The sequence below is a fragment of the Sus scrofa genome, chromosome 18 (assembly GCF_054392235.1).
Source record: "Sus scrofa isolate SSC_HxYL_T2T_F1_AM1 chromosome 18, Sscrofa_HxYL_maternal_Yorkshire_Landrace_v2.0, whole genome shotgun sequence".
NCBI lineage: Eukaryota > Metazoa > Chordata > Mammalia > Artiodactyla > Suidae > Sus > Sus scrofa.
Window position 1 is genome coordinate 27,607,708 of NC_139400.1, and position 15,132 is coordinate 27,622,839.

Sequence of the window (15,132 nt, forward strand, 5' to 3'; positions counted from 1 at the left end):
CTTTTTGCTCTTAGAAAATTTGAATCAGCTGCAAGACAGGAACAGGTACTGAGAATCAGGATCAAAGGAAAAGGTCGATGTACAGATCAGAAATTGCTATTGTTCCAAAATTAAACAGAGTTTGGCTTTGAACTTACTGGGCGCGGGGCAAAGTGGGAAAATAGAGTGTTTACTGATGTTTGAATGGTAAGGGGAAATTATATACATTCCTCGAGGGAAAGAAAACTTTTCAAGATTCTTAGATCTGAGGACGTTTTTCTTCCTTTCTTTCTTGCTTGACGCTTCCTATAGGAGAGAAAAGCAAAGAAAAAAAATCTGCTGAGTTGATGATGCTATTCCCTTAGTGCAAATTTCACATCCCCCAAGGGCCCCGCCTCCTTGTTTTGCTACTTCCAGGCCCTGTGGAAGTATTTCACCCATGAAGCATTAGAAAGCACTGCTTACAAAAATGAGACATGAAAAAAAAGCTCTAAGGTTCTAAGATAGGAAAATCAAAATTAATAAATCTTAATTTTTAAAGAATCTGTACCACTGAGTAATCAAATAGTAGATGAAGAAAATTTTCTTTTCATAGCAACACTCCAAGCGGGAGTTCCTTTAGTGGCTCAGTGGAAAGGAATCTGACTAGCATCCATGAGGACATGGGTTTGATCCCTGACCTCGCTCAGTGGGATAAGGATCTGGTGGTAACAGGAGCTGTGGTGTAGGTCGCAGATGCTGGCTCAGATCTGACGTTGCTGTTGCTGTGGTGTAGGCTAGTGGCTACAGCTCCAATTCAACCTCTGGCCTGGGAACTTCCATATGCCATGGGTGTGACCCTAAAAAAAAAAAAAAAAAAAAAAAAAGAAAAGAATAGTCCAAGTAACAAATAACGAATGACAAACTATCACCATTTTGCAACCCCTGATGAATTCGGAGATCAACACATTGAACATCAACCACTGGTGTTATCGCAAAATGAAAACTGAGACCTATATGCTTCTAGAAAATAAACATGCCCAAGAAGTAGCCTTGTAGAAAAAACTGAACCTGAATCTCATCAGATGTCTACCTCTAATGACCAGTTTATAGGAAATTCAAGGACCCAGGAACATTTTTTTCAAAATACAGTTCCCGTTGTGGCTCAGCAGGTTACAAACCTGACTAGTATCTATGAGGATGCAGGTTTGATCCCTGGCTTCATCCAGTGGGTTGAGGATCCGGCATTGCCAGTGAGCTATGGTGTAGGTTGAAGACTCAGCTGGGATCCTACACTGCTGTAGCTGTGGCGTAGGCTGGCAGCTGCAGCTCCAATTTGGTGTCTAGCCTGGCATCTTCCATATGCCGAAGGTGCTGCCCTGAAAAGCAAAGAGCAAAAAAAAAAAAAAAAAAACCAAAGATGCAAAAGGCAGAATCCGGAAGACTATGGATATCTACACAATAAACAAGCAAATCTCTTCAGCAAAAAAAATAGAAGAAGAGATTTGAAGGGAAAAAAATTTATAGGTTAAAAAGAGACTTGTGGGAGTTCCCATCGTGGCTCAGTGGAAATGAATCCAACTGGAACCATGAGGTTTCGAGTTTGATTCCTGGCCTTGCTCAGTGAGTTAAGGATCTGGCGTTGCCGTGAGCTGTGGTGGAGGTGGCAGACAAGGCTCGGGTCTGGTGTTGCTGTGGCTGTGATGTGGGCTGGCAGCTGTAGCTCTGATTAGATCCCTAGCCTGGGAACCTCCGTATGCCTCAGATGCAGCCCTCGAAAGACAAAAAAGACCAAAAAAAAAAAAGAGAGCGAGAGAGAGACTTGTGATGGTTGTCTAACTCTGAATATACCAAAATCATTGACTAGTAATGATTGCACAACTTTGTTAATATGTTAAAAACCACTGAATTGTACACTTGCAAAGGGTGAATTTTATGATATGTGAATTGTATCTCAAAAAAAACCCCCACTTTTTTGGCTGTGCCTGCAGCATTCAGAAGTTTCCAGGCCAAGGATTGAGCCCGTGCCACTGCAGTGACCCAAGCCACAGCAGTGACAATGTCAGCCAGATCCTTAACATGCTGTGCCACAAGAGAACTCCTCAAAAATTTTTTTTAAATATATGAGGAGGGAGTTCCCATTGTGGCTCAGCAGAAACAAATCTGACTAGCATCCGTGAGGACGCAAGTTGGATCCCTGGCCTGGCTCAGTGGGTTAAGTATCAAGCATTGCTATGAGCTGTGGTGTGGGTCGCAGATGCAGCACAGATCTGGTGTTGCTGTGGGTGCAGCGTGGGCTACAGCTCTGATTTGACCCTTAGCCTGAGAACCTCCATATGCCACAGGTGGGGCCTAAAAATAAATAAATAAATATATAGATAAATAAATTATATGAGAAGGAGGAGTGGAAGGAGAGATAGATAAAACAACATTGGTTTCACTTTAGATCAGTAAATTATATAATATGTGAATTATATCTCAATAAAGTCGTTTTAAAAAGAGAGCAACTTAAAAGACATCATTGAATCACAAAAACATTCACCCTTTATTAATGTTACCAAAGCAAACTTGGCTCTGCTCACAGTAAAGCCAATCTACTGGCACCGGGTTGTTGTGAAGGAAAGTACATTTATTACCGATAAACAGGGAGTATAAGCCGTTAATGCTCAAAAGACCCGAACTCCCAAAAGGATTTTAGGGAAGGAGGGTTTTGTTTTGTTTTGTTTTGTTTTCTTCCTTTTTTGGCTGCCCCTGGCGCAGGTTCAGATCTGAGCCACAGTCTTGATCTATGCCACAGCAGCAATGCTGGATCCTTTAACCCACTGTGACAGGCTAGGGATTGAATCTGTGTCCTGGCACTGCAGAGACACAGCTGATCATTTTACGCCACAATAGAACTCCTGTAGGGGTTTTTGTTTTTAAAGAACTCTTATCTTTTGAATAAGCAGACTGAAATATGATGAAATATGAACAGGTAAAAGGCTATGATGTTTAGGATTTGCTTCAAAATAACCCAAGAGGAATTCCTGTCGTGGCTCAGTGGTTAGCGAACCTGACTAATATCCATGAATTATTCTAATCTACAGCTAGGGTTGAGAAAACAAGCCCTAGTTTTATCACGTGCAAAATGAGAGTAATACCTTCTGTTTCAGCAACATTGAGTGTTATTGTGAGAGACCAATGAAATAGTGTATGTGAAGGTACACGGAAAAGTATAATATTTTATGTAAATGTAAGGTCATATTCCCATGATAGCAATCAATGCACAGCAATCCTTTAAAAATGTATACTGCTTGGATCGTTGGTTAGTTTGTTGTAGATTAGCTCTAAAGCAGCATCAGATAAATTCGTTGGTGAAGAGTCAGAGGTGACTCACTGCTTGTCATCAACCCAGATCAAATGAGCATTGATACTGAGAAGCCCAAAGTAATGAATCTTAATTTACTTAATTATGAAAATTATAAGTATTTACATAAAAGCATTACACACATACACATTACACGTACAGATGTCATAGAAACACAAAGGGCAAATTGTAGCTGAGGTTAAGTCTGACTGCCCAGGGGAGAGAAGGAAGAGGGCTTCCATTTCTTGACCATTTTCTGAAATAGGTACGTTAATGAATATTATCTTTTTTTTTTTTTTTCAGGGCCGCACATGAGGCATATGGAAGTTCCCAGGGCAGAGGTTGAATTGGAGCAGCAGCTGCTGGCCTACAACACAGCCACAGCTCCACATCTGAGCTGCATCTGCGACCTACACCACAGCTCACTACAAATGTCAGATCCTTAACCCACTGAGTGAGGCCAGGGATCAAACCCACATCCTCGTGGATACTAGTTGGGTTTGTTTCTGCTGAGCCACAATGGGAACTCCAAATATTACCTTTTTAGTGGGTAGCCTATCATAGTACTTTTGAAACATTGTCATGAAACATAGTATTTTTGAACCATTGTCATGAAATTAACTTAGTGGGTCAGGACCAGTAATGTTTTTTAACCACTAGTTATAATATATCTAGTTACAATATATCTAGTTACAATATATCTAGTCTAGTTACAATATATCACCAAAGATATTATATAGTTATTAACTACATTCCCCACACTGTATATTGCATACTCATGACCCATGACCAGTAATTCTTCAATGAAATAGAGTGGGAAAAGAAGAATAAAAATATGAGCCTGATAAAAGGAGGAACCTCTTAAGACACGATATCTGGAAGTATCAAGTTGGAAGGGCCTTCTCAGGAAGACGGAGTGGACTCTACAGCCTTCAGCGCCCCCCTCGTGATTCTCAGAAAAGTATTCGGTCAACATAAGAGCAGTCAACTAATGTGTTCAGCCAAGTTTTAGGTTTAGAATCCTGGCATCTTGAGTCCTGTTTCAGAAATGAATCTGGAAACTGTGAAGGCAACACTTTGTCCCTGTCCTATCTCCACTTACAACAAAGCAACACAACAAAACAAAAAGAATTTCAAAGCTCATGTTTCTTTGTGTAGCTCTGGACATAAAGGCCTGGATTTGCTGTTGAGGTTTGGAAAAATGACCTTGGCCTTTGCCAAGATTTCATTCTGGAGTGGGGAAGGCATTGAGCAACTCTGCTTGAGATGCCATTGGAAAGGTAAGCCTCATCAAGGAGTTTAGAGTGAATTCTAATGGAGCAAGAAGCCATTGAAGGCTCTAAGCAGAGGTGATGTGATCAGATTTATGTTTTCAAAGATCACTCCAGTGAACTGGGTTGAGGATTTCTGCTGGATGTAGTCCACTGCCACAGGAGCACCTGCGTATAGGCAGCAGCCACAGGGAAAAGACCTCTGCTCCCAGGTATCTTCTACCTGCCACACTCAAGAACTACCAGGTCACATTATGCGTGTTTGAGAGCACTGTAATTAAAGATTGGAATTCTTGTTTAGGGTTTTTTTTGTTTTGTTTTGTTTTTAGTTTTTTGGTTTTTTTCTTTTTGTCTTTTTGCTATTTCTTGGGCCGCTCCCCCGGCATATGGAGGTTCCCAGGCTAGGGGTTGAATCGGAGCTGTAGCCACCAGCCTACACCAGAGCCACAGCAACGCAGGATCCTAGCCACGTCTGCAACCTACACTACAGCTCACGGCAACGCCGGATCGTTAACCCACTGAGCAAGGGCAGGGACCAAACCCGCAACCTCATGGTTCCTAGTCGGATTCGTTAACCACTGCGCCACGACGGGAACTCCTTAGGGTTTTTTTGTTGTTGTTTTGTTTTGCTTTTTAGGGCCGCACCCACTGCATATGGAGGTTCCCAGGCTAGGGGTCCAATCCAAGCTGCAGCTGCCAGCCACAGCCACAACCACAGCAATGCAGGATCTGAGCTGTGTCTGAGACATACACCACGGCTCACGGCAAGGCCAGATCCTTAACCCACTGAGTGAGGCCAGGGATTGAACTTGCAACCTCATGGTTCCTAGTTGGATTCGTTTCCGCTGTGCCACGACAGGAAGTCCTAGGCTATGATTTAAATGCAATACCATTCTAGCACTAAGCCACATGGTCTTATAACCATCACTGATGAAGACAAGATTCTTGCAGTGGTGTTCTATAACTGAAAGACTGAACTGAATTAAACTTTAGTTTGCCATTATTCAATAACTTCAGTTTTTTACTTGATATCAGGAAAATGGAATAATGTAGTGCAGTAATGTATTACTTTCATTGTTGCAGGCTGATGAGAAGAGGACAAGGGCTGCCATATGACATGACAATGTGCACTCTCAACAAATGAAGACTGCATGACATCACAGCAGGTGGCCCCAAAGCAAGTTTCACAGTGCTCCTAATGGTCCAAGTCCAATAAAATGTAGAAGCTGATAAAGAAAATTGAATAACGATCAGTCTTATTTATTTATCTATTGTCTTTTTGCCATTTCTTGGGCTGCTCTCACGGCGTATGGAGGTTCCCAGGCTAGGCTTCCAATCGGAGCTGTAGCTGCTAGCCTACACCAGAGCCACAGCAACACAGGATCCGAGCTGCGTCTGCAACCTACAGCACAGCTCACGGCAATGCTAGATCCTTAGCCCACTGAGCAAGGCCAGGGATCAAACCCGCAACCTCATGGTTCCTAGTCGGATTCATTAACCACCAAGCCACAACGGGAACTCCCATGATCAGTCTTTTTTAAAGTTCTTTGAGTGAGTCATTTGAGTATTTATTTATTTCCTTCAATAACCTAACAGAAAGTTTGGGGGTAAAACTAGACAATTTACTTGCATCATCTGCAATATTGAACTTGAAGTCCAGATATTATTTCCTGTTTCCAATTCCAGAATAATTGGCTTATATACTCATTTAATGCATATTTAAGTAATATTAACTTAGCAACAAGAGAACGAGACAGTTTTCCGAAGATATCAACTGATATCTCATTAAATTGATGTTGGAGGAATGCTGTCTGGGACAGATTTGTGAAATTTAAGTCGAATGATCTCCAACAATAAACAAAGCCTTGAAATTATTAATATCTTTTTATATTTTTGGTGTGACAGGCTCATGTGAACAAGCATACTCTGCATGTGTTAACATCAGTGAAACGAAATCACACAACCAAATAGAGAATTTGAACTGGAACTTTTTTTTTTTTTTTTGTCTTTTTGCTATTTCTTGGGCCACTCCCGCGGCATATGGAGGTTCCCAGGCTAGGGGTCTAATTGGAGCTGTAGCCACCGGCCTACACCACAGCCACAGCATCGCACCACAGCTCACGGCAATGCCAGATCCTTAACCCACTGAGCGAGCAGGGATCGAACCCTCAACCTCATGGTTCCTTGTCAGATTTGTTAACCACTGTGCCACGACGGGAACTCCAAAGCAACATTGTTTATCAGAGTTATGTCATTAATATGAACTGTTTTGAGTTTACGGTTATTTAATTTACAAGTGTGTTCTGTTTTATGTTTTATAAGAACTATAAGCATAAGGAGCTTATAAATAATTTATGCATTTAAGTAACATTTTGATTAAACAAACTCATCAACATTGAGGAGGGTTTTTTTTTTTTTCTGTTTGAAGCAGAATTAATGAACCCAGTTAAAACATGGAATGAACACTACTCAATTTTAAGAAATACTATTCTGTCAAATTCTCCTTCCCAAGATAGAGTAAATTGGGTTTGTTACCTGAAGCCAACAAAATCCTAATTAATACACCACTTCTATTAGTTGTGAGAAATAGATGCTAACCATAAACAACAAACGTGAGCTGTCTACTACACAAAGTAGATTCTTAAGAAATGCCTTTTTTGGCCATTCCCACAGCATGTGGCAGTTCCTGAGCCTGACTCAAACCCACGCCACACCAGTAACCCAAGCCACAGCAGTGACAATGCTGGATCCTTAATCTGCTGAGCCATGAGGGAAATATTTTTAATTGGTCAGCTCAGAGAGACAAAATAATATTAAAAGTCATAATAGTCCTAAAATTGGCCCTATAGCTATATGGATGAATATAGTTATCTTTTTTTTTTTTTTTTTTTTTGTCTTTTCAGGGCCACACCAGCAGCATATAGGGGTTCTCAGGCTAGGGGTTCAGTCGGAGCTGTGGCTGCCAGCCTACACCACAGGATCAGCAATGCCAGATCCTAGCTGCATCTGTGACTTATTCCATAGCTCAGGACAATGCCAGATCCTTAACCCACTGAGCGAGGCCAGGGACTGAAACTGTGTCCTCATGGATGCTAGTCAGATTCGTTTCCACTGAGCCATGACAGGAACTCCAACTATAGCTACGTTTAACTTAAACTTAAAATTTAAAACTAATTAATACAGGAGTTCCTGTTGTGTTGCAGCGGAAATGAATTGGACAAGGAACCATGAGGTTGTGAGTTCGATCCCTGGCCTCACTCAGTGGGTTAAGGATCCCACGTTGCCATGAGCTGTGGTGTAGGTTGCAGAGGCAGCTCAGATCCTGCATTGCTGTGGCTGTGGCATAGGCCGGCAGCTACAGCTCTGATCAGACCCCTAGCCTGGGAAACTCCATGTGCAGTGAGTGCAGCCCTAAAAAGCAAAAATAAATAAATAAATAAATAATCAATACAAACATTGTATGATGTTCAATAAATGGAAGAGGAGTTCCCTTGTGGCACAGTGAGTTGAGGATCCAGCATTGTCACTGCTGTGGCTGGGGTTTGATCCCTGATCCAGGAACTTTCACATGCCACAGGAACAGCCATACCTGAATGAATGAATAAATAAATAAATAAACAAACAAAAGAATATGTAGAAAAGTGAAACCCTCCCCTTCACTCTCCACCCAATCCTACTCTCTACTCCAAAAGACTGTTGACAGTTTGATGTCTCTCCTTCCAGATCATTTTTTTCTCTGCATATAAGTGGACCCCTTCTATTTTAGTTTGTTACATAAAGGGAACCTTACCAAATGCATTCCCCTGGCTTTTGTTTTTTTATACAATATGTCTTGGGTATATTGGATACACTGTTATTCTTCTTTAACAGGATTTTGTTATTCTCATTTTTAATAGCCTGTATTGCTGTGTCTGTGATGTAGGCCAGCAGGTGCAACTCTGATTCCATCCCTAGCCTGGGAACTGCCATATGCTGCAGGCTCGGCCCTAAGAACAAAACAAAACAACAACAAAAAGTAGAGGCTGGGAGGCGTAATTTCTCTAAATAAGAAATGTAATTTGTCAAGATCTCAGTGGGTCTGGGAACACCCTTGTTGACCTCACTACGTAGTAGGCTGGAAAAAACCACCCACTTTCATTTCCCTGTGAGATTTGTTTACAGAACAATATTCTGGTTTCTCTATGCACATTTCACTGCTTAAATCAGGAGTTTTGAAACTTTTCAATGTGGTGATGCCTATGGATAATTTTTCAGAATAATGTTTTCAGTACATAAAACAAAATGCATAGGATTACCAAGGAAACTAATTATACCAAGATATAGCTATCAAAATATTAAGAGACAAAGGAGTTCCCTGGTGGCTTGGTGAGTTAAGGATCCAGTATTGTCACTGCAGTGGCTCAGGTCGCTGCTGTGGTGCAAGTTTGATCTCTGGCCTGGGAATGTCCACATGCCACAGGTGCAGCCAAAAAACAAACAAAAAAGGATCAAGCTAGAACCCTAACTCACACTATATATAAAAATTAATCCTAAATAGATCAATGACCTACACATACATGAGTGCTAAAACTATAAAATTATTAGAGGAAAACATAGAGGTGAATCTTCATGATCTTAGATTTGACAATAGATCCTCAGATATGAAACCAAAAGCATAGCAACAAATGAAAAAGTAGGTAAATGGGATTTCATCAAAATCAAAAAATTTTGGAGTTCCCATCGTGGCACAGTGGTTAACGAATCCGACTAGGAACCATGAGGTTGCGGGTTCGATACCTGCCCTTGCTCAGTGGGTTAAGGATCCAGCGCTGCCGTGAGTTGTGGTGTAGGTCGCAGATGCAGCTCGGATCCTGTGTTGCTGTAGCTCTGGCGTAGGCCGGTGGCTACAGCTCCGATTAGACCCCTAGCCTGGGAACCTCCATACGCCGCGGGAGCAGCCCAAGAAATGGCAAAAAGACAAAATAAATAAATAAATGGGAAGGAAAAAAAATTTATGCATCAAAGAACATTATCAGTAAAGTGAAAAGACAGCCTACAGAATAGGAAAAAAACATTTGCAGGTCGTACATCTGATAAGGACTTAATATCAAGAATGTAGAAAGAGGAGTTCCCGTTGTGGCTCAGTGGTAACAAACTTGACTATTATCCATGAGGACACAGGTTCAATCCCTGGCCTCACTCAGGCGGTTAAGGATCCAGCATTGCAATGAGCTGTGGTGTAGGTCACAGACATGGCTCAAATCTGGCATTGCTGTGGATGTGGTGTAGGCCGGCAGCTACAGCTCTGGTTCAACCCCTAGCCTAGGAACTTCCGTATGCTGCAGGTGTGGCCCTGAAAAGCAAAAAAAGTAGGAAAGAAAGAAAGGAAGGAAGAAAGAAAGAAAGAAAGAAAGAAAGAAGGAAACTCTTAAAACTCAACAACATAAAGACAACTCAAGGAGCTCCCTGGTGGCTCACCAGATTAAGGACCAGCATGGCCACTGCTGTGGCACACGTCTGATCCCTGGCCTGGGAACTTTTGTGTGCTGTGGGAATGGGCAAAACAAAAAAGAAGAGTGAAGTATTAATACAGGCTACAACATAGACGAACGTTGAAAAACATCATGTTTGGTGAAAGAAGCCACATGCGAGAAGCTTCATGTTGCATGACTCCACCTATATGAAATGTTCAGAACAGGCAAGTCCACAGGGACTTAAAAGACTAGTGTTGCCAAGAGCTGGGGGAAGGAAGGAATGGAGAGCAACTGCTGATGGATATGGACAGAGTTTCTTTTTGCAATGATGAAATGTTCTGGAATCAGATAGTGGTGATGGTTGCACAACTCTGCAAATAAACTAAAAACCAATGATGTGTACACTTTATTAAAGGATGAATTTTATGTTATGTAATCTATATATCAAAAAAGTAGCCCATAAGAAATTAAAATGTTTGATAAATGTTGACCTCTTAAAAACCTGTTGTCATGATGTATAGAACCTAAATTATCACTAAAAATATAAATTTTGCTGTTTGGTACATTTTTCTGTTTCATGAAAGAATTGTACTAGCAAAAAAGTATGTTTGGCTTATTCTTCAGAGGGGAGATCCTACTTAGCATAAAAAGCTTATCCACATAAGTTCTTAATGTATTCTCCCATTTAAAAAAAAAAAAAAAAAGCTCAACAGTCTGATAGCTGGAGCTGTCAGCAGAGGTGTCTGCTTGCCAGGGACAAACAAAGTGGACAAGCTGACCCTGAGAGAGTGATTAGCATGATGCAAGTTTGGGGGAGGGCACGTGGGACCAACACAAAGGAAAGGAGGGGAAAAGGGCAGAACTGTGCAGGGAGAGAGGCTGGACTGTGATGCAGTCTCAAGGGAGCCTCCAGGGGACTCTGTAAGAAACTCTAAAGCTAGGGGCCCTTCAGCATTATCCAGAGTTGGGGGAAGGGCCTACATTTTTATGCCTCTGTCTTGATTAATCTCTGGATGCAAGATGATGCCCTTGGGAAGGGGGAATGATAACCTCAGGCAAAATGGTTCTTTCCAGTTATAACTCCTAAGGGAACTGAAAGCCAAGGGCTTCCTGTTGGTGGTACTCCCGGTGGCTGTCGGAAGTGGTTCTTAATTCCTGAAAGTGGGGGGAGGTTTTGTGGTTCATCACTGCCTCTACCACTTATACAAAAAGCTTGGGAAGAAAACTAGCGCTTACCGAGAACCTACTACTATGTGCCAACACTTCTCATAGATGTTATCCCACTTAATCTCATACCCAGAGGTCACCGACACAAGGTCACAAGGTCACAAGATTAGTCATGGAAGTGGGAGGAGGGGCCGTCTCGGATTCCAAAACTCTTTCTTCCGCATCACCTTTGCCAAGTGACTCTTTGAAAATTGGAAATTTCAAAAGCGTTTATTGATTCAGGAATTAAATTTGACATTTTCAGAGTATCTATCACATCTGGGCACTGGGAAATAACAGAAAAAAGACAAAATGTCTGCCACATACAAACATGCACACAAATATACATTTATATGTGTGTGTGTAAACACACGTGTGTAAATTTACATAGATGTATACAAAAAGGCCAAAATCTTGGATTCCTCCTTGAAACCTGTTTCCTCACCTGCTATGTATAACCTATCATTATGGCCCATTGTTTCTAGCTCCAAAATGTATCTTGAATCTGCCTGCTTCCAGCTATCTGAGCCCATCACCATCTTCCTCTGGTGCTTCTTTTGCAAGCCCCTAATGGTCACTCCATGTCCTCTCTTGGCTCCAATCCACTCATCACCTAGTCTTCAGAGTGATTTTTCCCCAAAAGCACAACTGTTCATGCAACTTAAAATCTTTCTCTCTCTCTCTCTCTCTCTTTTTTTTTTTTTTTTTTTTTTGGCCGTTTTGTCTTTCGAGGGCCGCACCCGCAACACATGGAAGTTCCCACATGGAGGTTCCCAGACTAGGGGTCCAATCGGAGCTGTAGCCACTGGCCTACGCCAGAGCCACAGCAACGTGGGAACTGAGCCATGTCTGTGACCTACACCACAGCTCATGGCAAGACCTCACTGAGCCAGGCCAGGGATCAAACCTGCATCCTTATGGATCTTAGTTGGGTTTGTTAACCGCTGAGCCACGAAGCGGACTCCTTAAAATCTTTCAATGGCTGCTTTTGGCTTTTAGGATAAAGTCTAAATCCTTTAGAAGTTTTACATACATTTATTTAGCAATTATTTATTGAGTGTCTTCTCTGGTCCAGGCACCGTTGTAAACACTGGGAATACAGCAATGAACAAATAAGATAAAACCCCTACTCTGGAGAAAATTATAAAGATTATACTCTAGTGGGGACAGGGAGAGACAGGAATGAACATAATAAGAAAACTACACATGCTATGAAAAGATAAACACGATAGAGAAGAAGGGGGCAGGGTAAGTGGAAAAGGAATACCAGGTGTCCGTGTGGGGTAGGGAGGAGTTGCAAGTTTCTATAGAGTGATGCAGGTGGGTGAGGAAGGTGACATTTGAATAAAGTAGTCACAGAGGAGTTCCCACCATGGCCCAGCAGAAACGAATCCAACTAAGAACCATGAGATTGCACGTTTGATCCCTGGCCTCACTCAGTGGGTTAAGGATCCGGTATTGCCATGAGCTGTGGTGTAGGTTGCAGATGTGGCTTGGATCTGGCGTTGCTGTGGCTGTGGCGTAGGCCGGCAGCTGTAGCTCCAATTGGACTCCTAACTTGGAAACTTCCAGGTGGATGCGGCCCTAAAAAGAAAAAAAAGAAGTCACAGAGAGGAGTTCCCATCATGGCGCACTGGTTAACGAATCCGACTAGGACCCATGAGTTTGTGGGTTCGATCCCTGGCCTCGATCAGTGGGTGAAGGATCTGGCGTTGCCATGAGCTGTGGTGTAGGTCACAGACTGGGCTTGGATCTGGTGTTGCTGTGGCTGTGGTGTAGGCTGGCGGCCACAGCTCTGATTCGACCCCTAGCTGGGGAACCTCCATATGCCGTTGGGGGCGGCCCTAGAAAAGATGAGAAAAGGAAAAAAAAGAAAAAAAAAAGTCACAGAGAATTGGAGAAGGTGAGGGAGAGAACCACTCGGGTGTCTCAAGAGCCTTCCAGGCAGGGAGAATAGGAAGTGCAAATGTCTCAAGGCAGGGCTACATCTGTCATGTCCCAGGACTAATAAGGAGGCTATCGAAGCCGAAGCAAACAGAATGAGGGGAGAATGGAAGGTACTGAAATCAGTGAGGATAGGTAATTTTTTTCTTTTCTATTCCTTTTTTTTTTTTTTTTAATCTTTTTTAGGGCCACACTTGCAGCATATGGAGGTTCCCAGGCTAGGGGTCTCATCGGAGCTGTTGCTGCGGGCCTACACCACAACCACAGCAATGCCAGATCCAAGCCACATCTGTGACCTACACCAGAGCTCACGTCAATGCCAGATCCTTAACCCACTGAGCGAGGCCAGGGATCGAACCTGCATTCTCATGAATGCTAGTCCAGATTTGTTTCCATGGAGCCACAACGGGAACTCCAGGATAGGTAATTTTTTCAAGGAGAATTTCAATTTTTTGCTGTAAAGAAGAGTATAACGGTCGAGTTGTATCTGGATAACGAACTGCAATCAGAGAAGGTGGGGGTTTTTGTTTGTTTTTTGGGGTTTGTTGTTGTTGTTTTTGGCCATGCCTACAGCACATAGAAGTTCCCGGGCCAGGGACTAAATTCACACCACAGCAGCAACCTGAGCCCCACTGCACTGACAATACCAGATCCTGCCAAGTCACATGGAAACTCCTTGTCTTGGTTTTAAGACGGAAGAAATAATATCTTGATGCTGACGGGAACGTTCAGTAGAGGACAGAAACATCCTTGAGTCGGGGATTAGGTTAAGGGCATAAGGATGGCCTTATATAGGAGCACAGACTCCAGCAGGGTTTCTCAATCTACTCACTTGTGACATTTTACGTGAGAGAATTCTTTGCTGTGAGAGGCTGTCCTGTGCATTCTCAGAGGTTTAGCAGCTGCACCTGCCTCTACCATCACCCCATTTGTAGCTTGAAAGAACATTTCCAGAAATCGCCAAATGTCCCTTTGGAGGCAAAACTGCACCCATTTGAGAACCACTGATCTAGAGCAACAGGAAGAAAGGTAAAGTACTATCAGAAGGTAAAACTCAATACGTGAAATGAAAAGACAAAGCTGAATTTATTGCTTGCTGAAGGCAGTGAGAGTCATGCTTATCAGGCACAGGTTTAGAGCAGAGCACACTAGCCGTCTTATATCGGCTTTGGAGAAAGAGGGGAGTTTAGGGATTGAACTTTCAGAGGTCTGAGTGTGTTGACCTTCTCTGTAGAAGCGTAACTTGGGTGAGACTATTGTTGATTGGTTGACCCTCAGAGGCATGTGTATTGAAGCGAGTCTGTGACTGGCTGATTTCCAGAATCAATGGGTTGTCTTTGGGCTCGCAAAAGCCTGTTTGCTGGGGTGAGTTATCAATCGATTGGACTTAAAACTGGCTCTGATTTCTGGCTATTACCATGGGAATGTGGGAACTTAAAAAGTTCTCAGTACTCTATATGCTGGTGGGAGATGTGGTGGTGGAAATTTGTGGAAGTTTTCTTCTAATTGTTTTGATTTTTTAAGTGCAATAGGAAACAAGGGCATCGACAGAGAGGATGGGTTTGAAAAGGCCTGGAAGATTTGAGGAGAGAGATATGTAATAATCATCTATGCACATAGGAGAGAACGTAGCCTAGGGAAATGTGATATGATTACTGGGCAGAATTAAGGACCCACCTGAGGCCAACCACAGAGAGACAAATCAACACGTCCTTCATTTTTCTTTAACCATATTCACCTGACAGGGTGTAGGAGCATCGTGGTGGATCAGTAAACTCAATTGCGATTGAGGTTTTGCCATGTGAGTTCTACAAAGGAAGGAAGGTTCAAAGGAGTTCCCCTTGTGGCTCATTGGGAAAGGAACCCAACTAGTATCCATGAAGATGTGGGTTTGATCCCTGGCCTCGCTCAGTGGGTTAAGGATCCGGTCTTGCCATGAGCTGTGGTGTAGGTC